This window comes from Neolamprologus multifasciatus, chromosome 12, assembly GCF_963576455.1.
Source record: "Neolamprologus multifasciatus chromosome 12, fNeoMul1.2, whole genome shotgun sequence".
NCBI lineage: Eukaryota > Metazoa > Chordata > Actinopteri > Cichliformes > Cichlidae > Neolamprologus > Neolamprologus multifasciatus.
The window spans coordinates 869,436-896,220 of record NC_140450.1 but is presented as its reverse complement, the minus strand read 5'-3'; the positions used below and the strand labels follow the sequence as shown (position 1 = coordinate 896,220).

Here is a 26,785-nt window from a genome sequence, read left to right as displayed (position 1 = left end):
ACTGAATGCCATCAGCCTTAGAGACAGACTGAGGAGACTGGACATCCAAGGGACTGTGGACTAGAGCCACTGCTAATTCACATTGAATGAAGCCAACTGAGGGAGGTGGTTCTAATCAATATGCTTACCGACCTCCTCCCCTTGGTTTTCAGTGTAGGGCAAGTGGGCCATTAGGTATGTTGCTATTCTGGAAGCAGAAGGTCTTTCTGCTACTGTATTAGCAGACCATTCTCTTTAACATGACCTGTGCAACAAGACCACATGGTGAACTAAAGTGAATACTGAGCCAAAGAAGAGCATTGCATCATGCCTGCTTTGGCAGCCAACCTTACACTGACAAGATGCATCAAAATAAGCAGAAAGAGCTCTCGACGAGGATGGGATTCAAACCCACGCGGGCACAGCACAAAGGATTAGCAGTCCATCGCCTTAACCTCTCGGCCACCTCATCTGCCAGACGCTGGTCTTTGCCAGTAGCATTGGGAATTTACGAGGGATAATGTGTGAGCTGATCGCTGGTGTATGGAAGCAGGGAGATTGACTCCAGATCCCCGACGAGGGGCTGCGTAACACTTTGGTAGAAGCCTGGAGTGATGCTGGCTTCTTCTTTGAGCCTGTTCTTCTTGGGGGTTGCCAGAGTGGTTCGTCTGCCTCCATCTCACCCTGCCCCTAGCATTCTCCTCTGTCACACCAACCCTCTGCATGTCCTACTTGGCTACGTCTATGAACGTTGTCTTTGGTTTTTCTCTTATTCTCCTGCCCAGCAGCTCCGTATTTAACACCCTTTTCCCAGTATATCTTATATCCCTCCTCTGCACATGTGCAAATCACCTCAGCCTTGCTGGCCTATCGTCTGCAAACGGCTCAACCCCAGCTGTCCCTCGCACATGGTCATTTCGAATCTGTTGCATCCTGGACACTCCCAAGCAAAAGCTTATCATCTTCAACTATGCAGACACAATCTGTGCCACACATCAGAGCAGCTCTCACTACCGTCTTCTAAAGCTTGCCTTTCGCACTTGCTGCTATCCTTGTGTGACAAATAACCCCTGAATTTGCTCTCCACCCACGCCCAATGGATTGGCTACACACTTGGCTTCGGGTCTCCCCGCGGACGTGCAAAAGGGTCGTGGAGAATGCGGGCATCGATCCCGCTGCCTCTCACATGCAAAGCGAGCGCTCTACCATTTGAGCTAATTCCCCACTGAGGATTGAGCACTGCAGCTTCATCGTGCCATACGGAGCTTCAGCTCAGGTGGCTCTAATCACAACACCTCCCTTTCAATGTTTTCTGGGCATGTCAACTACAACAAGACCCTTTGGTGCAATCGTAACTCACACGAGACATTTCCGAGCGATTCAAGTCTGGGCCCTACGCAGTACGCCAGGAGAGTGTCACTGGAAGCCCCTTTCAGCTGCTTCTGGAGAAAAGAGATGTCAGACTGGGCCGGGGGACTCTTTGCTGCCATCGGCCAGTATTGTGAGGGTAAGAGGGGAGACAATCACTTCATATGGTCAAACATTGATGAGGTTTGAAGCCAGCGTTAACTTGATAGTACCTGAAAGGTAGTGAGCGGAGAAGTGCAAATAAACCTGGGGTGTGGAACTCCAGGCCTCGAGGGCCGGTGTCCTGCAGGTTTTAGATATCACCCGGGGTCAGCACACCTGAATCAAATGATTAGTTCATTACCAGGCCTCTGGAGAACTTCAAGAAATGTTGAGGAGGTAATTTAGCCATTTGAATCCCCTATGATGGATCAAGAATACATCTGAAACCTGCAGGACACCGGCCCTCGAGGCCTGGAGTTCGACACCTGTGAAATAAAGATTTGCCAAAGGAAGCCACATGCATTCAATTGGGACACTGACTAGCAAAGTGTCAAATGGAGAATGCGGGCATCGATCCCGCTACCTCTCGCATGCTAAGCGAGCGCTCTACCATTTGAGCTAACTCCCCTGTGCGACATGTGTTACGTATTACAGTCTACACTTTATCCATACTTGCTGTATGATCAAAATAGGGAAGGGGCACAAATCCTGAAATCTGCAAAGCGCCCAGGATGTGGCTAAGAGACTAAGGTGGCTCGTTGACAATCCACTGTCATGCTAACGTAACTGAATGCCATCAGCCTTAGAGACAGACTGAGGAGACTGGACATCCAAGGGACTGTGGACTAGAGCCACAGTAATTCACATTGAATGAAGCCAACTGAGGGAGGTGGTTCTAATCAATATGCTTACGGACCTCCTCCCCTTGGTTTTCAGTGTAGGGCAAGTGGGCCATTAGGTATGTTGCTATTCTGGAAGCAGAAGGTCTTTCTGCTACTGTATTAGCAGACCATTCTCTTTAACATGACCTGTGCAACAAGACCACATGGTGAACTAAAGTGAATACTGAGCCAAAGAAGAGCATTGCATCATGCCTGCTTTGGCAGCCAACCTTACACTGACAAGATGCATCAAAATAAGCAGAAAGAGCTCTTGACGAGGATGGGATTCGAACCCACGCGTGCACAGCACAATGGATTAGCAGTCCATCGCCTTAACCGCTCGGCCACCTCATCTGCCAGACGCTGGTCTTTGCCAGTAGCATTGGGAATTTACGAGGGATAATGTGTGAGCTGATTGCTGGTGTATGGACGCAGGGAGATTGACTCCAGATCCCCGACGAGGGGCTGCGTAACACTTTGGTAGAAGCCTGGAGTGATGCTGGCTTCTTCTTTGAGCCTGTTCTTCTTGGGGGTTGCCAGAGTGGATCGTCTGCCTCCATCTCACCCTGCCCCTAGCATTCTCCTCTGTCACACCAACCCTCTGCATGTCCTACTTGGCTACGTCTATGAACGTTGTCTTTGGTTTTTCTCTTATTCTCCTGCCCAGCAGCTCCGTATTTAACACCCTTTTCCCAGTATATCTTATATCCCTCCTCTGCACATGTGCAAATCACCTCAGCCTTGCTGGCCTATCGTCTGCAAACGGCTCAACCCCAGCTGTCCCTCGCACATGGTCATTTCGAATCTGTTGCATCCTGGACACTCCCAAGCAAAAGCTTATCATCTTCAACTATGCAGACACAATCTGTGCCACACATCAGAGCAGCTCTCACTACCGTCTTCTAAAGCTTGCCTTTCGCACTTGCTGCTATCCTTGTGTGACAAATCACCCCTGAATTTGCTCTCCACCCACGCCCAATGGATTGGCTACACACTTGGCTTCGGGTCTCCTCGCGGACGTGCAAAAGGGTCCTGGAGAATGCGGGTATTGATCCCGCTGCCTCTCACATGCAAAGCGAGCGCTCTACCATTTGAGCTAATTCCCCATTGAGGACTGAGCACTGCAGCTTCATCGTGCCATACGGAGCTTCAGCTCAGGTGGCTCTAATCACAACACCTCCCTTTCAATGTTTTCTGGGCATGTCAACTACAACAAGACCCTTTGGTGCAATCGTAACTCACACGAGACACTTCCGAGCGATTCAAGTCTGGGCCCTACGCAGTACGCCAGGAGAGTGTCACTGGAAGCCCCTTTCAGCTGCTTCTGGAGAAAAGAGATGTCAGACTGGGCCGGGGGACTCTTTGCTGCCATCGGCCAGTATTGTGAGGGTAAGAGGGGAGACAATCACTTCATATGGTCAAACATTGATGAGGTTTGAAGCCAGCGTTAACTTGATAGTACCTGAAAGGTAGTGAGCGGAGAAGTGCAAATAAACCTGGGGTGTGGAACTCCAGGCCTCGAGGGCCGGTGTCCTGCAGGTTTTAGATATCACCCGGGGTCAACACACCTGAATCAAATGATTAGTTCATTACCAGGCCTCTGGAGAACTTCAAGAAATGTTGAGGAGGTAATTTAGCCATTTGAATCCCCTATGATGGATCAAGAATACATCTGAAACCTGCAGGACACCGGCCCTCGAGGCCTGGAGTTCGACACCTGTGAAATAAAGATTTGCCAACGGAAGCCACATGCATTCAATTGGGACACTGACTAGCAAAGTGTCAAATGGAGAATGCGGGCATCGATCCCGCTACCTCTCGCATGCTAAGCGAGCGCTCTACCATTTGAGCTAACTCCCCTGTGCGACATGTGTTACGTATTACAGTCTACACTTTATCCATACTTGCTGTATGATCAAAATAGGGAAGGGGCACAAATCCTGAAATCTGCAAAGCGCCCAGGATGTGGCTAAGAGACTAAGGTGGCTCGTTGACAATCCACTGTCATGCTAACGTAACTGAATGCCATCAGCCTTAGAGACAGACTGAGGAGACTGGACATCCAAGGGACTGTGGACTAGAGCCACAGTAATTCACATTGAATGAAGCCAACTGAGGGAGGTGGTTCTAATCAATATGCTTACGGACCTCCTCCCCTTGGTTTTCAGTGTAGGGCAAGTGGGCCATTAGGTATGTTGCTATTCTGGAAGCAGAAGGTCTTTCTGCTACTGTATTAGCAGACCATTCTCTTTAACATGACCTGTGCAACAAGACCACATGGTGAACTAAAGTGAATACTGAGCCAAAGAAGAGCATTGCATCATGCCTGCTTTGGCAGCCAACCTTACACTGACAAGATGCATCAAAATAAGCAGAAAGAGCTCTTGACGAGGATGGGATTCGAACCCACGCGTGCACAGCACAATGGATTAGCAGTCCATCGCCTTAACCGCTCGGCCACCTCATCTGCCAGACGCTGGTCTTTGCCAGTAGCATTGGGAATTTACGAGGGATAATGTGTGAGCTGATTGCTGGTGTATGGACGCAGGGAGATTGACTCCAGATCCCCGACGAGGGGCTGCGTAACACTTTGGTAGAAGCCTGGAGTGATGCTGGCTTCTTCTTTGAGCCTGTTCTTCTTGGGGGTTGCCAGAGTGGATCGTCTGCCTCCATCTCACCCTGCCCCTAGCATTCTCCTCTGTCACACCAACCCTCTGCATGTCCTACTTGGCTACGTCTATGAACGTTGTCTTTGGTTTTTCTCTTATTCTCCTGCCCAGCAGCTCCGTATTTAACACCCTTTTCCCAGTATATCTTATATCCCTCCTCTGCACATGTGCAAATCACCTCAGCCTTGCTGGCCTATCGTCTGCAAACGGCTCAACCCCAGCTGTCCCTCGCACATGGTCATTTCGAATCTGTTGCATCCTGGACACTCCCAAGCAAAAGCTTATCATCTTCAACTATGCAGACACAATCTGTGCCACACATCAGAGCAGCTCTCACTACCGTCTTCTAAAGCTTGCCTTTCGCACTTGCTGCTATCCTTGTGTGACAAATCACCCCTGAATTTGCTCTCCACCCACGCCCAATGGATTGGCTACACACTTGGCTTCGGGTCTCCTCGCGGACGTGCAAAAGGGTCCTGGAGAATGCGGGTATTGATCCCGCTGCCTCTCACATGCAAAGCGAGCGCTCTACCATTTGAGCTAATTCCCCATTGAGGACTGAGCACTGCAGCTTCATCGTGCCATACGGAGCTTCAGCTCAGGTGGCTCTAATCACAACACCTCCCTTTCAATGTTTTCTGGGCATGTCAACTACAACAAGACCCTTTGGTGCAATCGTAACTCACACGAGACACTTCCGAGCGATTCAAGTCTGGGCCCTACGCAGTACGCCAGGAGAGTGTCACTGGAAGCCCCTTTCAGCTGCTTCTGGAGAAAAGAGATGTCAGACTGGGCCGGGGGACTCTTTGCTGCCATCGGCCAGTATTGTGAGGGTAAGAGGGGAGACAATCACTTCATATGGTCAAACATTGATGAGGTTTGAAGCCAGCGTTAACTTGATAGTACCTGAAAGGTAGTGAGCGGAGAAGTGCAAATAAACCTGGGGTGTGGAACTCCAGGCCTCGAGGGCCGGTGTCCTGCAGGTTTTAGATATCACCCGGGGTCAACACACCTGAATCAAATGATTAGTTCATTACCAGGCCTCTGGAGAACTTCAAGAAATGTTGAGGAGGTAATTTAGCCATTTGAATCCCCTATGATGGATCAAGAATACATCTGAAACCTGCAGGACACCGGCCCTCGAGGCCTGGAGTTCGACACCTGTGAAATAAAGATTTGCCAACGGAAGCCACATGCATTCAATTGGGACACTGACTAGCAAAGTGTCAAATGGAGAATGCGGGCATCGATCCCGCTACCTCTCGCATGCTAAGCGAGCGCTCTACCATTTGAGCTAACTCCCCTGTGCCGCATGTGTTGCTTATTACAGTCTACACTTTGTCCATACTTGCTGTATGATCAAAATAGGGAAGGGGCACAAATCCTGAAATCTGCAAAGCGCCCAGGATGTGGCTAAGAGACTAAGGTGGCTCGTTGACAATCCACTGTCATGCTAACGTAACTGAATGCCATCAGCCTTAGAGACAGACTGAGGAGACTGGACATCCAAGGGACTGTGGACTAGAGCCACTGCTAATTCACATTGAATGAAGCCAACTGAGGGAGGTGGTTCTAATCAATATGCTTACCGACCTCCTCCCCTTGGTTTTCAGTGTAGGGCAAGTGGGCCATTAGGTATGTTGCTATTCTGGAAGCAGAAGGTCTTTCTGCTACTGTATTAGCAGACCATTCTCTTTAACATGACCTGTGCAACAAGACCACATGGTGAACTAAAGTGAATACTGAGCCAAAGAAGAGCATTGCATCATGCCTGCTTTGGCAGCCAACCTTACACTGACAAGATGCATCAAAATAAGCAGAAAGAGCTCTCGACGAGGATGGGATTCGAACCCACGCGTGCACAGCACAATGGATTAGCAGTCCATCGCCTTAACCTCTCGGCCACCTCATCTGCCAGACGCTGGTCTTTGCCAGTAGCATTGGGAATTTACGAGGGATAATGTGTGAGCTGATCGCTGGTGTATGGACGCAGGGAGATTGACTCCAGATCCCCGACGAGGGGCTGCGTAACACTTTGGTAGAAGCCTGGAGTGATGCTGGCTTCTTCTTTGAGCCTGTTCTTCTTGGGGGTTGCCAGAGTGGATCGTCTTCCTCCATCTCACCCTGCCCCTAGCATTCTCCTCTGTCACACCAACCCTCTGCATGTCCTACTTGGCTACGTCTATGAACGTTGTCTTTGGTTTTTCTCTTATTCTCCTGACCAGCAGCTCCGTATTTAACACCCTTTTCCCAGTATATCTTATATCCCTCCTCTGCACATGTGCAAATCACCTCAGCCTTGCTGGCCTATCGTCTGCAAACGGCTCAACCCCAGCTGTCCCTCACACATGGTCATTTCGAATCTGTTGCATACTGGACACTCCCAAGCAAAAGCATATCATCTTCAACGATGCAGACACAATCTGTGCCACACATCAGAGCAGCTCTCATTACCGTCTTCTAAAGCTTGCCTTTCACACTTGCTGCTATCCTTGTGTGACAAATCACCCCTGAATTTGCTCTCCACCCACGCCCAATGGATTGGCTACACACTTGGCTTTGGGTCTCCTCGCGGACGTGCAAAAGGGTCCTGGAGAATGCGGGTATCGATCCCACTGCCTCTCACATGCAAAGCGAGCGCTCTACCATTTGAGCTAATTCCCAATTGAGGATTGAGCACTGCAGCTTCATCGTGCCATACGGAGCTTCAGCTTAGGTGGCTCTAATCACAACACCTCCCTTTCAATGTTTTCTGGGCATGTCAACTACAACAAGACCCTTTGGTGCAATCGTAACTCACACGAGACACTTCCGAGCGATTCAAGTCTGGGCCCTACGCAGTACGCCAGGAGAGTGTCACTGGAAGCCCCTTTCAGCTGCTTCTGGAGAAAAGAGATGTCAGACTGGGCCGGGGGACTCTTTGCTGCCATCGGCCAGTATTGTGAGGGTAAGAGGGGAGACAATCACTTCATATGGTCAAACATTGATGAGGTTTGAAGCCAGCGTTAACTTGATAGTACCTGAAAGGTAGTGAGCGGAGAAGTGCAAATAAACCTGGGGTGTGGAACTCCAGGCCTCGAGGGCCGGTGTCCTGCAGGTTTTAGATATCACCCGGGGTCAGCACACCTGAATCAAATGATTAGTTCATTACCAGGCCTCTGGAGAACTTCAAGAAATGTTGAGGAGGTAATTTAGCCATTTGAATCCCCTATGATGGATCAAGAATACATCTGAAACCTGCAGGACACCGGCCCTCAAGGCCTGGAGTTCGACACCTGTGAAATAAAGATTTGCCAGAAGAAGCCACATGCATTCAATTGGGACACTGACTAGCAAAGTGTCAAATGGAGAATGCGGGCATCGATCCCGCTACCTCTCGCATGCTAAGCGAGCGCTCTACCATTTGAGCTAACTCCCCTGTGCCACATGTGTTACTTATTACAGTCTACACTTTATCCATACTTGCTGTATGATCAAAATAGGGAAGGGGCACAAATCCTGAAATCTGCAAAGCGCCCAGGATGTGGCTAAGAGACTAAGGTGGCTCGTTGACAATCCACTGTCATGCTAACGTAACTGAATGCCATCAGCCTTAGAGACAGACTGAGGAGACTGGACATCCAAGGGACTGTGGACTAGAGCCACTGCTAAATCACATTGAATGAAGCCAACTGAGGGAGGTGGTTCTAATCAATATGCTTACCGACCTCCTCCCCTTGGTTTTCAGTGTAGGGCAAGTGGGCCATTAGGTATGTTGCTATTCTGGAAGCAGAAGGTCTTTCTGCTACTGTATTAGCAGACCATTCTCTTTAACATGACCTGTGCAACAAGACCACATGGTGAACTAAAGTGAATACTGAGCCAAAGAAGAGCATTGCATCATGCCTGCTTTGGCAGCCAACCTTACACTGACAAGATGCATCAAAATAAGCAAAAAGAGCTCTCGACGAGGATGGGATTCGAACCCACACGTGCATAGTACAATGGATTAGCAGTCCATCGCCTTAACCTCTCGGCCACCTCATCTGCCAGACGCTGGTCTTTGCCAGTAGCATTGGGAATTTACGAGGGATAATGTGTGAGCTGATCGCTGGTGTATGGACGCAGGGAGATTGACTCCAGATCCCCGACGAGGGGCTGCGTAACACTTTGGTAGAAGCCTGGAGTGATGCTGGCTTCTTCTTTGAGCCTGTTCTTCTTGGGGGTTGCCAGAGTGGATCGTCTGCCTCCATCTCACCCTGCCCCTAGCATTCTCCTCTGTCACACCAACCCTCTGCATGTCCTACTTGGCTACGTCTATGAACGTTGTCTTTGGTTTTTCTCTTATTCTCCTGCCCAGCAGCTCCGTATTTAACACCCTTTTCCCAGTATATCTTATATCCCTCCTCTGCACATGTGCAAATCACCTCAGCCTTGCTGGCCTAATGTCGTCTGCAAACTGCTCAACCCCAGCTGTCCCTCGCACATGGTCATTTTGAGTCTGTTGCATCCTGGACACTCCCAAGCAAAAGCTTATCATCTTCAACTATGCAGACACAATCTGTGCCACACATCAGAGCAGCTCTCACTACCGTCTTCTAAAGCTTGCCTTTCGCACTTGCTGCTATCCTTGTGTGACAAATCACCCTGAATTTGCTCTCCACCCACGCCCAATGGATTGGCTACACACTTGGCTTCGGGTCTCCTCGCGGACGTGCAAAAGGGTCCTGGAGAATGCGGGCATCGATCCCGCTGCCTCTCACATGCAAAGCGAGCGCTCTACCATTTGAGCTAATTCCCCATTGAGGGTTGAGCACTGCAGCTTCATCGTGCCATACGGAGCTTCAGCTCAGGTGGCTCTAATCACAACACCTCCCTTTCAATGTTTTCTAGGCATGTCAACTACAACAAGACCTTTTGGTGCAATCGTAACTCACACGAGACATTTCCGAGCGATTCAAGTCTGGGCCCTACGCAGTACGCCAGGAGAGTGTCACTGGAAGCCCCTTTCAGCTGCTTCTGGAGAAAAGAGATGTCAGACTGGGCCGGGGGACTCTTTGCTGCCATCGGCCAGTATTGTGAGGGTAAGAGGGGAGACAATCACTTCATATGGTCAAACATTGATGAGGTTTGAAGCCAGCGTTAACTTGATAGTACCTGAAAGGTAGTGAGCGGAGAAGTGTAAATAAACCTGGGGTGTGGAACTCCAGGCCTCGAGGGCCGGTGTCCTGCAGGTTTTAGATATCACCCGGGGTCAGCACACCTGAATCAAATGATTAGTTCATTACCAGGCCTCTGGAGAACTTCAAGAAATGTTGAGGAGGTAATTTAGCCATTTGAATCCCCTATGATGGATCAAGAATACATCTGAAACCTGCAGGACACCGGCCCTCGAGGCCTGGAGTTCGACACCTGTGAAATAAAGATTTGCCAGAAGAAGCCACATGCATTCAATTGGGACACAGACTAGCAAAGTGTCAAATGGAGAATGCGGGCATCGATCCCGCTACCTCTCGCATGCTAAGCGAGCGCTCTACCATTTGAGCTAACTCCCCTGTGCCACATGTGTTACTTATTACAGTCTACACTTTATCCATACTTGCTGTATGATCAAAATAGGGAAGGGGCACAAATCCTGAAATCTGCAAAGCGCCCAGGATGTGGCTAAGAGACTAAGGTGGCTCGTTGACAATCCACTGTCATGCTAACGTAACTGAATGCCATCAGCCTTAGAGACAGACTGAGGAGACTGGACATCCAAGGGACTGTGGACTAGAGCCACAGTAATTCACATTGAATGAAGCCAACTGAGGGAGGTGGTTCTAATCAATATGCTTACGGACCTCCTCCCCTTGGTTTTCAGTGTAGGGCAAGTGGGCCATTAGGTATGTTGCTATTCTGGAAGCAGAAGGTCTTTCTGCTACTGTATTAGCAGACCATTCTCTTTAACATGACCTGTGCAACAAGACCACATGGTGAACTAAAGTGAATACTGAGCCAAAGAAGAGCATTGCATCATGCCTGCTTTGGCAGCCAACCTTACACTGACAAGATGCATCAAAATAAGCAGAAAGAGCTCTCGACGAGGATGGGATTCGAACCCACGCGTGCACAGCACAATGGATTAGCAGTCCATCGCCTTAACCTCTCGGCCACCTCATCTGCCAGACGTTGGTCTTTGCCAGTAGCATTGGGAATTTACGAGGGATAATGTGTGAGCTGATCGCTGGTGTATGGACGCAGGGAGATTGACTCCAGATCCCCGACGAGGGGCTGCGTAACACTTTGGTAGAAGCCTGGAGTAATGCTGGCTTCTTCTTTGAGCCTGTTCTTCTTGGGGGTTGCCAGAGTGGATCGTCTGCCTCCATCTCACCCTGCCCCTAGCATTCTCCTCTGTCACACCAACCCTCTGCATGTCCTACTTGGCTACGTCTATGAACGTTGTCTTTGGTTTTTCTCTTATTCTCCTGCCCAGCAGCTCCGTATTTAACACCCTTTTCCCAGTATATCTTATATCCCTCCTCTGCACATGTGCAAATCACCTCAGCCTTGCTGGCCTATCGTCTGCAAACGGCTCAACCCCAGCTGTCCCTCGCACATGGTCATTTCGAATCTGTTGCATCCTGGACACTCCCAAGCAAAAGCTTATCATCTTCAACTATGCAGACACAATCTGTGCCACACATCAGAGCAGTTCTCACTACCGTCTTCTAAAGCTTGCCTTTCGCACTTGCTGCTATCCTTGTGTGACAAATCACCCCTGAATTTGCTCTCCACCCACGCCCAATGGATTGGCTACACACTTGGCTTCGGGTCTCCTCGCGGACGTGCAAAAGGGTCCTGGAGAATGCGGGCATCGATCCCGCTGCCTCTCACATGCAAAGCGAGCGCTCTACCATTTGAGCTAATTCCCCATTGAGGATTGAGCACTGCAGCTTCATCGTGCCATACGGAGCTTCAGCTCAGGTGGCTCTAATCACAACACCTCCCTTTCAATGTTTTCTGGGCATGTCAACTACAACAAGACCCTTTGGTGCAATCGTAACTCACACGAGACACTTCCGAGCGATTCAAGTCTGGGCCCTACGCAGTACGCCAGGAGAGTGTCACTGGAAGCCCCTTTCAGCTGCTTCTGGAGAAAAGAGATGTCAGACTGGGCCGGGGGACTCTCTGCTGCCATCGGCCAGTATTGTGAGGGTAAGAGGGGAGACAATCACTTCATATGGTCAAACATTGATGAGGTTTGAAGCCAGCGTTAAATTGATAGTACCTGAAAGGTAGTGAGCGGAGAAGTGCAAATAAACCTGGGGTGTGGAACTCCAGGCCTCGAGGGCCGGTGTCCTGGAGGTTTTAGATATCACCCGGGGTCAGCACACCTGAATCAAATGATTAGTTCATTACCAGGCCTCTGGAGAACTTCAAGAAATGTTGAGGAGGTAATTTAGCCATTTGAATCCCCTATGATGGATCAAGAATACATCTGAAACCTGCAGGACACCGGCCCTCGAGGCCTGGAGTTCGACACCTGTGAAATAAAGATTTGCCAAAGGAAGCCACATGCATTCAATTGGGACACTGACTAGCAAAGTGTCAAATGGAGAATGCGGGCATCGATCCCGCTACCTCTCGCATGCTAAGCGAGCGCTCTACCATTTGAGCTAACTCCCCTGTGCCACATGTGTTACTTATTACAGTCTACACTTTGTCCATACTTGCTGTATGATCAAAATAGGGAAGGGGCACAAATCCTGAAATCTGCAAAGCGCCCAGGATGTGGCTAAGAGACTAAGGTGGCTCGTTGACAATCCACTGTCATGCTAACGTAACTGAATGCCATCAGCCTTAGAGACAGACTGAGGAGACTGGACATCCAAGGGACTGTGGACTAGAGCCACAGTAATTCACATTGAATGAAGCCAACTGAGGGAGGTGGTTCTAATCAATATGCTTACCGACCTCCTCCCCTTGATTTTCAGTGTAGGGCAAGTGGGCCATTAGGTATGTTGCTATTCTGGAAGCAGAAGGTCTTTCTGCTACTGTATTAGCAGACCATTCTCTTTAACATGACCTGTGCAACAAGACCACATGGTGAACTAAAGTGAATACTGAGCCAAAGAAGAGCATTGCATCATGCCTGCTTTGGCAGCCAACCTTACACTGACAAGATGCATCAAAATAAGCAAAAAGAGCTCTCGACGAGGATGGGAGTCGAACCCACTCGTGCACAGCACAAAGGATTAGCAATCCATCTCCTTAACCTCTCGGCCACCTCATCTGCCAGACGCTGGTCTTTGCCAGTAGCATTGGGAATTTACGAGGGATAATGTGTGAGCTGATCGCTGGTGTATGGACGCAGGGAGATTGACTCCAGATCCCCGACGAGGGGCTGCGTAACACTTTGGTAGAAGCCTGGAGTGATGCTGGCTTCTTCTTTGAGCCTGTTCTTCTTGGGGGTTGCCAGAGTGGATCGTCTGCCTCCATCTCACCCTGCCCCTAGCATTCTCCTCTGTCACACCAACCCTCTGCAAGTCCTACTTGGCTACGTCTATGAACGTTGTCTTTGGTTTTTCTCTTATTCTCCTGCCCAGCAGCTCCGTATTTAACACCCTTTTCCCAGTATATCTTATATCCCTCCTCTGCACATGTGCAAATCACCTCAGCCTTGCTGGCCTATCGTCTGCAAACGGCTCAACCCCAGCTGTCCCTCACACATGGTCATTTCGAATCTGTTGCATCCTGGACACTCCCAAGCAAAAGCTTATCATCTTCAACTATGCAGACACAATCTGTGCCACACATCAGAGCAGCTCTCACTACCGTCTTCTAAAGCTTGCCTTTCGCACTTGCTGCTATCCTTGTGTGACAAATCACCCCTGAATTTGCTCTCCACCCACGCCCAATGGATTGGCTACACACTTGGCTTCGGGTCTCCTCGCGGACGTGCAAAAGGGTCCTGGAGAATGCAGGGATCGATCCCGCTGCCTCTCACATGCAAAGCGAGCGCTCTACCATTTGAGCTAATTCCCCATTGAGGATTGAGCACTGCAGCTTCATCGTGCCATACGGAGCTTCAGCTCAGGTGGCTCTAATCACAACACCTCCCTTTCAATGTTTTCTGGGCATGTCAACTACAACAAGACCCTTTGGTGCAATCGTAACTCACACGAGACACTTCCGAGCGATTCAAGTGTGGGCCCTACGCAGTACGCCAGGAGAGTGTCACTGGAAGCCCCTTTCAGCTGCTTCTGGAGAAAAGAGATGTCAGACTGGGCCGGGGGACTCTTTGCTGCCATCGGCCAGTATTGTGAGGGTAAGAGGGGAGACAATCACTTCATATGGTCAAACATTGATGAGGTTTGAAGCCAGCGTTAACTTGATAGTACCTGAAAGGTAGTGAGCGGAGAAGTGCAGATAAACCTGGGGTGTGGAACTCCAGGCCTCGAGGGCCGGTGTCCTGCAGGTTTTAGATATCACCCGGGGTCAGCACACCTGAATCAAATGATTAGTTCATTACCAGGCCTCTGGAGAACTTCAAGAAATGTTGAGGAGGTAATTTAGCCATTTGAATCCCCTATGATGGATCAAGAATACATCTGAAACCTGCAGGACACCGGCCCTCGAGGCCTGGAGTTCGACACCTGTGAAATAAAGATTTGCCAGAAGAAGCCACATGCATTCAATTGGGACACTGACTAGCAAAGTGTCAAATGGAGAATGCGGGCATCGATCCCGCTACCTCTCGCATGCTAAGCGAGCGCTCTACCATTTGAGCTAACTCCCCTGTGCGACATGTGTTACTTATTACAGTCTACACTTTATCCATACTTGCTGTATGATCAAAATAGGGAAGGGGCACAAATCCTGAAATCTGCAAAGCGCCCAGGATGTGGCTAAGAGACTAAGGTGGCTCGTCGACAATCCACTGTCATGCTAACGTAACTGAATGCCATCAGCCTTAGAGACAGACTGAGGAGACTGGACATCCAAGGGACTGTGGACTAGAGCCACAGTAATTCACATTGAATGAAGCCAACTGAGGGAGGTGGTTCTAATCAATATGCTTACCGACCTCCTCCCCTTGGTTTTCAGTGTAGGGCAAGTGGGCCATTAGGTATGTTGCTATTCTGGAAGCAGAAGGTCTTTCTGCTACTGTATTAGCAGACCATTCTCTTTAACATGACCTGTGCAACAAGACCACATGGTGAACTAAAGTGAATACTGAGCCAAAGAAGAGCATTGCATCATGCCTGCTTTGGCAGCCAACCTTACACTGACAAGATGCATCAAAATAAGCAGAAAGAGCTCTCGACGAGGATGGGATTCGAACCCACGCGTGCACAGCACAATGGATTAGCAGTCCATCGCCTTAACCTCTCGGCCACCTCATCTGCCAGACGTTGGTCTTTGCCAGTAGCATTGGGAATTTACGAGGGATAATGTGTGAGCTGATCGCTGGTGTATGGACGCAGGGAGATTGACTCCAGATCCCCGACGAGGGGCTGCGTAACACTTTGGTAGAAGCCTGGAGTGATGCTGGCTTCTTCTTTGAGCCTGTTCTTCTTGGGGGTTGCCAGAGTGGATCGTCTGCCTCCATCTCACCCTGCCCCTAGCATTCTCCTCTGTCACACCAACCCTCTGCATGTCCTACTTGGCTACGTCTATGAACGTTGTCTTTGGTTTTTCTCTTATTCTCCTGCCCAGCAGCTCCGTATTTAACACCCTTTTCCCAGTATATCTTATATCCCTCCTCTGCACATGTGCAAATCACCTCAGCCTTGCTGGCCTATCGTCTGCAAACGGCTCAACCCCAGCTGTCCCTCGCACATGGTCATTTCGAATCTGTTGCATCCTGGACACTCCCAAGCAAAAGCTTATCATCTTCAACTATGCAGACACAATCTGTGCCACACATCAGAGCAGCTCTCACTACCGTCTTCTAAAGCTTGCCTTTCGCACTTGCTGCTATCCTTGTGTGACAAATCACCCTGAATTTGCTCTCCACCCACGCCCAATGGATTGGCTACACACTTGGCTTCGGGTCTCCTCGCGGACGTGCAAAAGGGTCCTGGAGAATGCAGGCATCGATCCCGCTGCCTCTCACATGCAAAGCGAGCGCTCTACCATTTGAGCTAATTCCCCATTGAGGATTGAGCACTGCAGCTTCATCGTGCCATACGGAGCTTCAGCTCAGGTGGCTCTAATCACAACACCTCCCTTTCAATGTTTTCTGGGCATGTCAACTACAACAAGACCCTTTGGTGCAATCGTAACTCACACGAGACACTTCCGAGCGATTCAAGTCTGGGCCCTACGCAGTACGCCAGGAGAGTGTCACTGGAAGCCCCTTTCAGCTGCTTCTGGAGAAAAGAGATGTCAGACTGGGCCGGGGGACTCTTTGCTGCCATCGGCCAGTATTGTGAGGGTAAGAGGGGAGACAATCACTTCATATGGTCAAACATTGATGAGGTTTGAAGCCAGCGTTAACTTGATAGTACCTGAAAGGTAGTGAGCGGAGAAGTGCAAATAAACCTGGGTTGTGGAACTCCAGGCCTCGAGGGCCGGTGTCCTGCAGGTTTTAGATATCACCCGGGGTCAGCACACCTGAATCAAATGATTAGTTCATTACCAGGCCTCTGGAGAACTTCAAGAAATGTTGAGGAGGTAATTTAGCCATTTGAATCCCCTATGATGGATCAAGAATACATCTGAAACCTGCAGGACACCGGCCCTCGAGGCCTGGAGTTCGACACCTGTGAAATAAAGATTTGCCAAAGGAAGCCACATGCATTCAATTGGGACACTGACTAGCAAAGTGTCAAATGGAGAATGCGGGCATCGATCCCGCTACCTCTCGCATGCTAAGCGAGCGCTCTACCATTTGAGCTAACTCCCCTGTGCCGCATGTGTTACTTATTACAGTCTACACTTTGTCCATACTTGCTGTATGATCAAAATAGGGAAGGGGCACAAATCCTGAAATCTGCAAAGCGCCCAGGATGTGGCTAAGAGACTAAGGTGGCTCGTTGACAATCCACTGTCATGCTAACGTAACTGAATGCCATCAGCCTTAGAGACAGACTGAGGAGACTGGACATCCAAGGGACTGTGGACTAGAGCCACTGCTAATTCACATTGAATGAAGCCAACTGAGGGAGGTGGTTCTAATCAATATGCTTACCGACCTCCTCCCCTTGGTTTTCAGTGTAGGGCAAGTGGGCCATTAGGTATGTTGCTATTCTGGAAGCAGAAGGTCTTTCTGCTACTGTATTAGCAGACCATTCTCTTTAACATGACCTGTGCAACAAGACCACATGGTGAACTAAAGTGAATACTGAGCCAAAGAAGAGCATTGCATCATGCCTGCTTTGGCAGCCAACCTTACACTGACAAGATGCATCAAAATAAGCAGAAAGAGCTCTCGACGAGGATGGGATTCGAACCCACGCGTGCACAGCACAATGGATTAGCAGTCCATCGCCTTAACCTCTCGGCCACCTCATCTGCCAGACGCTGGTCTTTGCCAGTAGCATTGGGAATTTACGAGGGATAATGTGTGAGCTGATCGCTGGTGTATGGACGCAGGGAGATTGACTCCAGATCCCCGACGAGGGGCTGCGTAACACTTTGGTAGAAGCCTGGAGTGATGCTGGCTTCTTCTTTGAGCCTGTTCTTCTTGGGGGTTGCCAGAGTGGATCGTCTGCCTCCATCTCACCCTGCCCCTAGCATTCTCCTCTGTCACACCAACCCTCTGCATGTCCTACTTGGCTACGTCTATGAACGTTGTCTTTGGTTTTTCTCTTATTCTCCTGCCCAGCAGCTCCGTATTTAACACCCTTTTCCCAGTATATCTTATATCCCTCCTCTGCACATGTGCAAATCACCTCAGCCTTGCTGGCCTATCGTCTGCAAACGGCTCAACCCCAGCTGTCCCTCGCACATGGTCATTTCGAATCTGTTGCATCCTGGACACTCCCAAGCAAAAGCTTATCATCTTCAACTATGCAGACACAATCTGTGCCACACATCAGAGAAGCTCTCACTACCGTCTTCTAAAGCTTGCCTTTCGCACTTGCTGCTATCCTTGTGTGACAAATCACCCCTGAATTTGCTCTCCACCCACGCCTAATGGATTGGCTACACACTTGGCTTCGGGTCTCCTCGCGGACGTGCAAAAGGGTCCTGGAGAATGCGGGCATCGAGCCCGCTGCCTCTCACATGCAAAGCGAGCGCTCTACCATTTGAGCTAATTCCCCATTGAGGATTGAGCACTGCAGCTTCATCGTGCCATACGGAGCTTCAGCTCAGGTGGCTCTAATCACAACACCTCCCTTTCAATGTTTTCTGGGCATGTCAACTACAACAAGACCCTTTGGTGCAATCGTAACTCACACGAGACACTTCCGAGCGATTCAAGTCTGGGCCCTACGCAGTACGCCAGGAGAGTGTCACTGGAAGCCCCTTTCAGCTGCTTCTGGAGAAAAGAGATGTCAGACTGGGCCGGGGGACTCTTTGCTGCCATCGGCCAGTATTGTGAGGGTAAGAGGGGAGACAATCACTTCATATGGTCAAACATTGATGAGGTTTGAAGCCAGCGTTAACTTGATAGTACCTGAAAGGTAGTGAGCGGAGAAGTGCAAATAAACCTGGGGTGTGGAACTCCAGGCCTCGAGGGCCGGTGTCCTGCAGGTTTTAGATATCACCCGGGGTCAACACACCTGAATCAAATGATTAGTTCATTACCAGGCCTCTGGAGAACTTCAAGAAATGTTGAGGAGGTAATTTAGCCATTTGAATCCCCTATGATGGATCAAGAATACATCTGAAACCTGCAGGACACCGGCCCTCGAGGCCTGGAGTTCGACACCTGTGAAATAAAGATTTGCCAAAGGAAGCCACATGCATTCAATTGGGACACTGACTAGCAAAGTGTCAAATGGAGAATGTGGGCATCGATCCCGCTACCTCTCGCATGCTAAGCGAGCGCTCTACCATTTGAGCTAACTCCCCTGTGCCGCATGTGTTACTTATTACAGTCTACACTTTGTCCATACTTGCTGTATGATCAAAATAGGGAAGGGGCACAAATCCTGAAATCTGCAAAGCGCCCAGGATGTGGCTAAGAGACTAAGGTGGCTCGTTGACAATCCACTGTCATGCTAACGTAACTGAATGCCATCAGCCTTAGAGACAGACTGAGGAGACTGGACATCCAGGGGACTGTGGACTAGAGCCACTGCTAATTCACATTGAATGAAGCCAACTGAGGGAGGTGGTTCTAATCAATATGCTTACCGACCTCCTCCCCTTGGTTTTCAGTGTAGGGCAAGTGGGCCATTAGGTATGTTGCTATTCTGGAAGCAGAAGGTCTTTCTGCTACTGTATTAGCAGACCATTCTCTTTAACATGACCTGTGCAACAAGACCACATGGTGAACTAAAGTGAATACTGAGCCAAAGAAGAGCATTGCATCATGCCTGCTTTGGCAGCCAACCTTACACTGACAAGATGCATCAAAATAAGCAGAAAGAGCTCTCGACGAGGATGGGATTCGAACCCACGCGTGCACAGCACAATGGATTAGCAGTCCATCGCCTTAACCTCTCGGCCACCTCATCTGCCAGACGCTGGTCTTTGCCAGTAGCATTGGGAATTTACGAGGGATAATGTGTGAGCTGATCGCTGGTGTATGGACGCAGGGAGATTGACTCCAGATCCCCGACGAGGGGCTGCGTAACACTTTGGTAGAAGCCTGGAGTGATGCTGGCTTCTTCTTTGAGCCTGTTCTTCTTGGGGGTTGCCAGAGTGGATCGTCTGCCTCCATCTCACCCTGCCCCTAGCATTCTCCTCTGTCACACCAACCCTCTGCATGTCCTACTTGGCTACGTCTATGAACGTTGTCTTTGGTTTTTCTCTTATTCTCCTGCCCAGCAGCTCCGTATTTAACACCCTTTTCCCAGTATATCTTATATCCCTCCTCTGCACATGTGCAAATCACCTCAGCCTTGCTGGCCTATCGTCTGCAAACGGCTCAACCCCAGCTGTCCCTCGCACATGGTCATTTCGAATCTGTTGCATCCTGGACACTCCCAAGCAAAAGCTTATCATCTTCAACTATGCAGACACAATCTGTGCCACACATCAGAGCAGCTCTCACTACCGTCTTCTAAAGCTTGCCTTTCGCACTTGCTGCTATCCTTGTGTGACAAATCACCCCTGAATTTGCTCTCCACCCACGCCCAATAGATCGTTCGTTATTGAGCCCTCTCAATAACAAACGATCTGTCGGTCTCAAGCCAGCGCGTTAACATCTCCCTTATAAACTCCAGCAGTGGCTGCTGACCCTCGGCGCCCTCCCGGAGGCCAAATAGCTGCAGGTTCTTCCTTTGGCCCCGGTTCTCCAGGTCGTCGGTTTTTGCCTCCAGTTAGGATATCCGCTTCATGGCATTGCTGAGATCGGCCACGCTCTTTCCCAGGAGCTCCTCTGCCAACATTCTATTTTCAGCTTCCGTCAGTCGTGTAGCATTTGCAGCAACATTTTGGTTTACCTCCGTCATGTTTTTCTCCAAAGCAGCAACTGGCTTCGTCATTTCACCCATACGGTTATCTATGCTGTCCAGTTTAGTTCTGAATACACTAAACTCGGAGCGCAATGACCAAAGTTCAGCTAACACCGTGCTAAGGTCACCCATGCTACTAGCGCTAGCAGCCCCCTCCCTTTTTTCAGGCATTGCCAAAATATCGGTTTTAACTGGTTTTTGGGAACCGTGTTTACGGGTGAAAATATCACAGTCCTTGAGATTAGTCGTTTTTGACATTTTCCAATAGCAATTAAGTTTCTAGTTTTGGCTTGTTCTGGGTTTTTAATGCAGGTTACACGGAGCAACCACTTTATGCTGCCATCTTGGTCCGCGGCTCCATAGCGCCCCCCATGCACCTCATTTTACTGTGTACAGTGACAATAACCCGCTAACATACGTCATGAAGTCAGCAAAACTTAATGCAGCTGGACACCGCTGGGTGTTGGCAGATTATCGGTTCACTCTTAAGTACAGGCCAGGGGCAGCGAATCGAGATGCATATTTCTTATGAAGAAGAGGAAAGCCCATTAAAGACATCATGCAGGAATGCACAGAGGAATGTCAGCAGGATGCCATTGAATGCATTGGGAAAACTGTCACCTGTAATGTCAACGCGCTTCCATAGGGATGCATCGTCTCAGAACCAATTCAGCCATTTGCAGTTGACGACATCAGAGACGCCCAGGATGCAGACATAGCCATAAACCGAGTTTTGTCCCTGAAGAGAACACACACCTACCTGAAGCATAAAGAAAAGATGGCGGCGAGTGAGGCAGTTAGGTACCTTCTTCGGCAGTGGCCCCATTTGCAGATTGATGGAGATGGCATTCTGAGGCGTAAGACCACAAGGAGAATGCAGTTAGTTGTTCCTGACTCATTAAAGCCCATGGTCTATAAACATCTACATGGGGAGTTGGGACATTTAGGAGCAGACAGGATGGTTGCTCTCACCAGGGAGCACTTTTTCTGGCCTAAAATGAGGCAGGAAATGGAGCACTATGTCACTCAGGTGTGTCGCGGTATAAAGAAGAAGAAGCCTAAAAGAATAACCAGAACCTCAATTCAGAGCATTGAAACATCTGCGCCGTTTGAGATGATATCCATTGACTATCTGCATTTGGACAAGTGCACAGGAGGTGAAGAATACATACTCGTAGTTGTGGATCATTGTGGATCACCAAATATGCCCAGGCATATGCGACAAGGGACAAGTCTGGGAAGACTGCGGCAAGAAAGCTCTTTGATGACTTTATCATGTGCTTCGGTTTCCCATCCAAAATACACCATGACCAGGGGAAAGAATTTGAGAACAATCTTTTCTGCAAGCTTCAAGGCTACTGCGGTATCAGCCATTCTCGTACCTCCCCATACCACCCACAGGCCAATCCTGCAGAGCGCTTCAATAGGACACTCATGCTCCGGACACTTGATGAATCTCAGAAGTCAAGATGGAAAGACCCTTTGAACAAAGTAGTTCATGCCTACAACTCGACTGTGCACGAAGCAACAGGATTTTCTCCATTCTTCCTTCTCTTTGGCCGTGAACCAACCTTGCCTATCGACCTGCTCTTCCCAAAAAAAGAAGAAGAGAAGAGTCAATCACACAGTGGCTATGCAGAGAAATGGAGAGGAGTTATGCAAGAGGCCTATGCAATTGCGAGGCAGAACATGAGAAAGAGTGCAAGAAGGGGACAGAAAAACTACAATCAACGTGGATGGAGCTCTGTGCTTCAGCCAGGTGACCATGTCTTGGTGAGAAATCTCACACGCAGAGGAGGTCCTGGGAAACTGCGCAGCTATTGGGAGGATATGATTCATCTCATCACCGAAAGGAAAGGTCCTGATAGTCCAGTGTATGTGGTTGAGCCATTGCAGGGGACAGGAAGAAGACGAGTGTTACACCGTAACTGTATAAAAAAAATATTGTGTGGGGTGGAGTCGTAGGAAATGACGTAGGCAGAAGTTGGGGGTTACGCGATGCTACTTGAGAAGGGGAGATTGTTTTCCGTGTTAGTTCTGTTTACCTCGTAAGCTGTGTTCCTGGTTGCCATCCTTCACGGTGATGCTCCGAGTGTTAAGTTCATGACTGGAAGTAAGTTTCCTTAAATATGTTTATTTTACGATTCTGATGATGGCCGCGGCTTTAGTTACATTCTACCGCGTTGTACCACCGCATTTTCATCTCGTGACTAGAGGCATGTGCCGCTGGCCGCCGCCATTATGTAGTAATTTTATTCGGCCACACGATGGCGCCAAAGTCCCTTTGTTTACAGTTAGAGTGGATGTTGCGGCTATGTATGACATTCTCACTGTGTTTATTGTGTCCTTTCTGTGTTTGGAGCAAGAGATGTAAGATTGGCATAGTTCAAATCATATATGTTGTGTTATGTGTATATTCAGATGGATGTGTTGGTTTATTTCATTTAATTCTTTATGTTTATCTTAGTGAAGCTGTTGCTGTATATATTTATATACTCATGGCAACTTGTTTGTTACTACAGACTGCTGGCAACACTGAGCATCTAGGTGGCAATAAAACAGCTGGCGGTGACAATCCAGCAAAGTGGAAGCCTGTTGTCCTCCTTCCTGTATCCTGACCGATACACCATCCTGTTAGCTGCTGAACCTAAAAGAACTAGCCCTCACCAAGTACTCCTCAACAGTAACCTACTGTTGCCGTGTCCTTACCTGGTTGACGAGTCTGGGGTGTGCGAAAGCAGCCTGAAAGAGAAAAGCCGTGGAAACAAACGGAGGCAGTCAGCAAGAAGACATCATCAGACCAAGCCCGATACTGACCAAACGGACGCAGGCAGTTCTAGTGAAGACGACTGTCACATGTGGACAGCACTCAGATATGCTGATCCACCCCTCAACCCAGAAGCAGAGGATTTCTGCCCCCAGAGTGAAGAACTCGAGAAGTCTGAGCCTGCTTTCAGAGCAGAGGGGCATCCTGAAGAGGAACAGGTGGAGGAGAGACGACGTTTGGAGGAGGAGGTTGAAGCTCCAGCTGTTGGACCCGAGAGTGAGCAGAGTGATGCTGAGACATGGAGGCACAAGCCAAAGAGAATGAGACAGCCCCGGCGTGTCTACACATGAAAAACTAGGCCAGCAGTGGAGCACGTGCCCTGTCAGTGTGAACATCCATCCATCATTCCTCTGTCCCACCATCATTCATGAATCCTTTACAGTATCAATAGATATAACAGAAAAACACAGAGTCAACTTCACAAGAGAGTTTAATCTAAGCGTAACATTACAGTTCATGTTGATGTGGTATTGACACAGTTAAAAACAGGTACTCTGAGCATTATTACTATAATAAACTTTCCCGTAGGAACGCTGTGTTACTGCGTTACTATAACCGTGATTTTTTTGCGAGAATGTCTCATGACAGTGACGTAAGCGAGTGCGACGTTCGTGACAACAGCTGTGTGCAGATCAACAACGGATCATATATCGAGTGCAGAGAGAGTATGAGCGTGCAGCGTTTAAAGCGTGGAAGTACTGACCTTACTTTGAGTTTGATTCCATAAAAAGTGACAAAAACATTAGTGTCCGTTGTGCGTGGGAAGAAAACTTCTTTTTGCAGCGAAAAAAACCCCTAAACTTCCGAGCAAGCGCCGAGTAGCTACGACGTAATGGGAAACTCACAGAGAAACTGCGGTATCCTTCCACTGACCGCTGCGGCACACCTGCACCAGGATAAACCTCCGCCTACTCTACTCCTGCTTTACAGGTGAAAATAGAGCAAAAGGACCGCTAGTCTTTGACTTTATTTATTTTCTGCTGTGTTTTACTTGCATCTGAAAGAGTGAGTGTAAACACAAATAAATAAATAAAATATATATATTTATTATGTGCTGGAATGTGCAGAAAATAGGTTTAAATGTTAAACTAATTTCTTCCAGTCAGAGAATGGTGCATGTAATTAAAATTTTGCTTCATGCATAAAGTTAAAAGATTAAAACTAACAAAACAAGTTTTAAAAAGAGACTTTTCCATTTGATTACATTTTGTATGATGGATTATGTAGAAAAAGTAGAATTGGGCTGAAAGATCTATCACTTTATCACCTATTCAGGTTGTAAATCATGTTTTTAAAAAGTAACTAAGTAACTAAGTAACTAAGTAATTAATTACTTTTGAAAATAAGTAATCAGTAAAGTAACGGGATTACTTTTTTGGGGAAGTAATCAGTAATTAATTACTGATTACTTTTTTCAAGTAACTTGACCAACACTAATCGTGACCATGAGAGACTTGTCCTGAGATACTAACAGATGGTAAAACCTCTCACCCAGTAATGTGTAATATGTGTGGAAATACTTGTTTGCTCGCTCATCTTCGGTTAAATGTTCTATTTTTGGTAAAATGTCAAAGATTAGAAAGAAAATGTGCGGCAACATTTTTCTTTTGTGGGGGAGGGTGTTGCGCTCTAAAAGTAGTTATAAAACTTACATTTTTCTGAATCGTTGGGAAAATCTTTAAAGACTATTCTTATTTAATTGTGTTTTGTTTTTGGACACATTTCTAGTTAACTTTCGTAGTTTACTGGCTCCAGGAGGTCAGAGTTCAGACGTGTGATGTCATCAGTAAGCGCAGAAGAAAAAACAGTGTCTGAGACGTGAGAGATGTTTTGCTGATGATACGCTATGCTGCCTGTAAACTCCAAACCTGAACTGAGGAGAATAAAGTTGCAAAAAAAAGGAGAGTGCAGTCACGTCTCTCTGAGGGTGCAACACTCATGCACTCAAAGACTGAACCTAAACTGGAAGACTAACGTGGAGTCTCACGCAATGATCGCGCGCCGGTGGAGGCGTCACCATTAAGTAGCTCCCTCCGCTGACGCTGATCCGCTGCAGGTGTGTGGCATCCTCCGTGGGCGTGGCCAGTCATCCACAGGCCTGACGGTGCCTGTAGCCCCGCCTCCTGGCCACAGCCACAACCACACACACACACACACACACATACACATACACATACATAGACACATGGAACAAAACCCCAGACAGCAGAACAGAGCACCCACCAAATAATACCAATAATAATAATAATAATAATAATAATAATAATAATAATAATAATAATAATAATAATAGTCCACACTTCTCACTGACCCTGAGTCCCCAGAGCTGGGTCCGTGACAGTGAGACGCCGGCATGTGGGAATGATAACCCACTGACTATATCCCTGCAACGTCTGTCGGTCGGTCAGTCAGTATGAGTGAGGGAGGAGGAGCCTGCTCAGATGTTCGCTATTGGCTTACACTGAACCCAAATGAAACCTCACAGCGCTGTTTCACACTGTGAAGCATCAGCCAGACATTCAGCACGCAGTAGGCGCTGAAAGCTTCACTACAGCAAGCCTGCACGCTGTACCCCCGTGGGACACGCCCACCGCCAAATGTCACGGCGTGTGACCAAGACACGCCGACCAGTGTGACAAAACCGCAGCGAGAACACACGGCTCTTTAAAAGGTGATGACCAGACAACAAGGCCTCACAGAAACAGATGTACAATCTACACACACACACACACACACACACACACACACACACACACACACACACACACACATGGCATCATTGTAAAAGCAGATCACTTTCTGCTTGTACACACACAGCATTCCTTCAAGGGATATATATGTCTGCCACACACACACACACACACAGACACACACACACACGCACACACACAGACACACACACAGAGTTGTGAATTGTGCATGACATCATTATAAACACAGATCACTTCCAGGCTCAGTTTTCTTCCACTGAGTGAGTTACTGTTCCAGCACACACTCATGTTTCCATCCACCAGGAGGACGCTACATCCACTCACATCCACCCGTTGCACCCAGAAAAGTGAAACTACATCTGCTGCCTCATTAACTCCTGCCCCACCCTAAACCTGAGCTCGGCTGTAGTCAGCTCACAGTTAATGTCCTGAAATGGATGAAAACCTCAGTGTGTTTCAGTGCGGACAGGTGATGACAGGTCTGCTGTCTGCAGCTTGTTTTGTGGTTTGGGTGAAGTTTAACAAGCTTCGCCTCCTTCCAGGATTTACTTTGGACCCGACTCTATCACCTGTCACTCCAACTCAGTGTCACATCACGATGTGTTATTGCTGGACAGCAGAGCAAAATGAGTCAATTTTACAATTAAGGCTCTAAAACTGGGCCATTCCCATTCTGTTGGCCAGAGTCATGTGACTCTCTGGCTTTCTTTTGCAGCCACAAAAATGAGCAAAGTCAATCTGAGGTGATGGAGCAAGGTGCATACAGGTCCTCCACACTTGAGTTCCTTCATTTTGTTTACAGCACTTTTATTCTGACTTTTTCAGTCTCTGA

The 26,785-nt window shown here is 48.5% G+C and overlaps 1 long non-coding RNA gene and 18 other non-coding genes across 19 annotated transcripts; 1 reads left to right on the top strand and 18 right to left on the bottom strand.

Moving 5' to 3' along the window:
- Positions 1-1,884: 1,884 nt before the first annotated feature.
- On the bottom strand, positions 1,885-1,957 carry trnaa-agc (transfer RNA alanine (anticodon AGC)). Its single transcript has one exon. It is a non-coding gene; the product is annotated as a tRNA-Ala (tRNA).
- A 525-nt stretch (positions 1,958-2,482) lies between these two features.
- On the bottom strand, positions 2,483-2,564 carry trnas-gcu (transfer RNA serine (anticodon GCU)). The gene has a single exon. It is a non-coding gene; the product is annotated as a tRNA-Ser (tRNA).
- Positions 2,565-3,243: 679 nt separating this feature from the next.
- Positions 3,244-3,316, bottom strand: trnaa-ugc (transfer RNA alanine (anticodon UGC)). Its single transcript has one exon. It is a non-coding gene; the product is annotated as a tRNA-Ala (tRNA).
- A 681-nt stretch (positions 3,317-3,997) lies between these two features.
- Positions 3,998-4,070, bottom strand: trnaa-agc (transfer RNA alanine (anticodon AGC)). The gene has a single exon. It is a non-coding gene; the product is annotated as a tRNA-Ala (tRNA).
- Positions 4,071-4,595: 525 nt separating this feature from the next.
- Positions 4,596-4,677, bottom strand: trnas-gcu (transfer RNA serine (anticodon GCU)). Its single transcript has one exon. It is a non-coding gene; the product is annotated as a tRNA-Ser (tRNA).
- A 679-nt stretch (positions 4,678-5,356) lies between these two features.
- On the bottom strand, positions 5,357-5,429 carry trnaa-ugc (transfer RNA alanine (anticodon UGC)). The gene has a single exon. It is a non-coding gene; the product is annotated as a tRNA-Ala (tRNA).
- A 681-nt stretch (positions 5,430-6,110) lies between these two features.
- trnaa-agc (transfer RNA alanine (anticodon AGC)) lies at positions 6,111-6,183 on the bottom strand. The gene has a single exon. It is a non-coding gene; the product is annotated as a tRNA-Ala (tRNA).
- Positions 6,184-6,709: 526 nt separating this feature from the next.
- trnas-gcu (transfer RNA serine (anticodon GCU)) lies at positions 6,710-6,791 on the bottom strand. The gene has a single exon. It is a non-coding gene; the product is annotated as a tRNA-Ser (tRNA).
- Positions 6,792-8,224: 1,433 nt separating this feature from the next.
- trnaa-agc (transfer RNA alanine (anticodon AGC)) lies at positions 8,225-8,297 on the bottom strand. The gene has a single exon. It is a non-coding gene; the product is annotated as a tRNA-Ala (tRNA).
- A 526-nt stretch (positions 8,298-8,823) lies between these two features.
- trnas-gcu (transfer RNA serine (anticodon GCU)) lies at positions 8,824-8,905 on the bottom strand. The gene has a single exon. It is a non-coding gene; the product is annotated as a tRNA-Ser (tRNA).
- A 1,435-nt stretch (positions 8,906-10,340) lies between these two features.
- trnaa-agc (transfer RNA alanine (anticodon AGC)) lies at positions 10,341-10,413 on the bottom strand. The gene has a single exon. It is a non-coding gene; the product is annotated as a tRNA-Ala (tRNA).
- A 525-nt stretch (positions 10,414-10,938) lies between these two features.
- Positions 10,939-11,020, bottom strand: trnas-gcu (transfer RNA serine (anticodon GCU)). The gene has a single exon. It is a non-coding gene; the product is annotated as a tRNA-Ser (tRNA).
- Positions 11,021-12,453: 1,433 nt separating this feature from the next.
- trnaa-agc (transfer RNA alanine (anticodon AGC)) lies at positions 12,454-12,526 on the bottom strand. The gene has a single exon. It is a non-coding gene; the product is annotated as a tRNA-Ala (tRNA).
- A 2,040-nt stretch (positions 12,527-14,566) lies between these two features.
- trnaa-agc (transfer RNA alanine (anticodon AGC)) lies at positions 14,567-14,639 on the bottom strand. Its single transcript has one exon. It is a non-coding gene; the product is annotated as a tRNA-Ala (tRNA).
- A 525-nt stretch (positions 14,640-15,164) lies between these two features.
- On the bottom strand, positions 15,165-15,246 carry trnas-gcu (transfer RNA serine (anticodon GCU)). The gene has a single exon. It is a non-coding gene; the product is annotated as a tRNA-Ser (tRNA).
- Positions 15,247-16,678: 1,432 nt separating this feature from the next.
- On the bottom strand, positions 16,679-16,751 carry trnaa-agc (transfer RNA alanine (anticodon AGC)). The gene has a single exon. It is a non-coding gene; the product is annotated as a tRNA-Ala (tRNA).
- Positions 16,752-17,277: 526 nt separating this feature from the next.
- On the bottom strand, positions 17,278-17,359 carry trnas-gcu (transfer RNA serine (anticodon GCU)). The gene has a single exon. It is a non-coding gene; the product is annotated as a tRNA-Ser (tRNA).
- Positions 17,360-19,391: 2,032 nt separating this feature from the next.
- trnas-gcu (transfer RNA serine (anticodon GCU)) lies at positions 19,392-19,473 on the bottom strand. The gene has a single exon. It is a non-coding gene; the product is annotated as a tRNA-Ser (tRNA).
- A 1,076-nt stretch (positions 19,474-20,549) lies between these two features.
- On the top strand, positions 20,550-23,005 carry LOC146506058 (uncharacterized). Its single transcript, XR_014877227.1, has 2 exons — positions 20,550-22,528; positions 22,938-23,005. It is a non-coding gene; the product is annotated as an uncharacterized LOC146506058 (long non-coding RNA).
- The last annotated feature ends 3,780 nt before the right edge of the window (positions 23,006-26,785 follow it).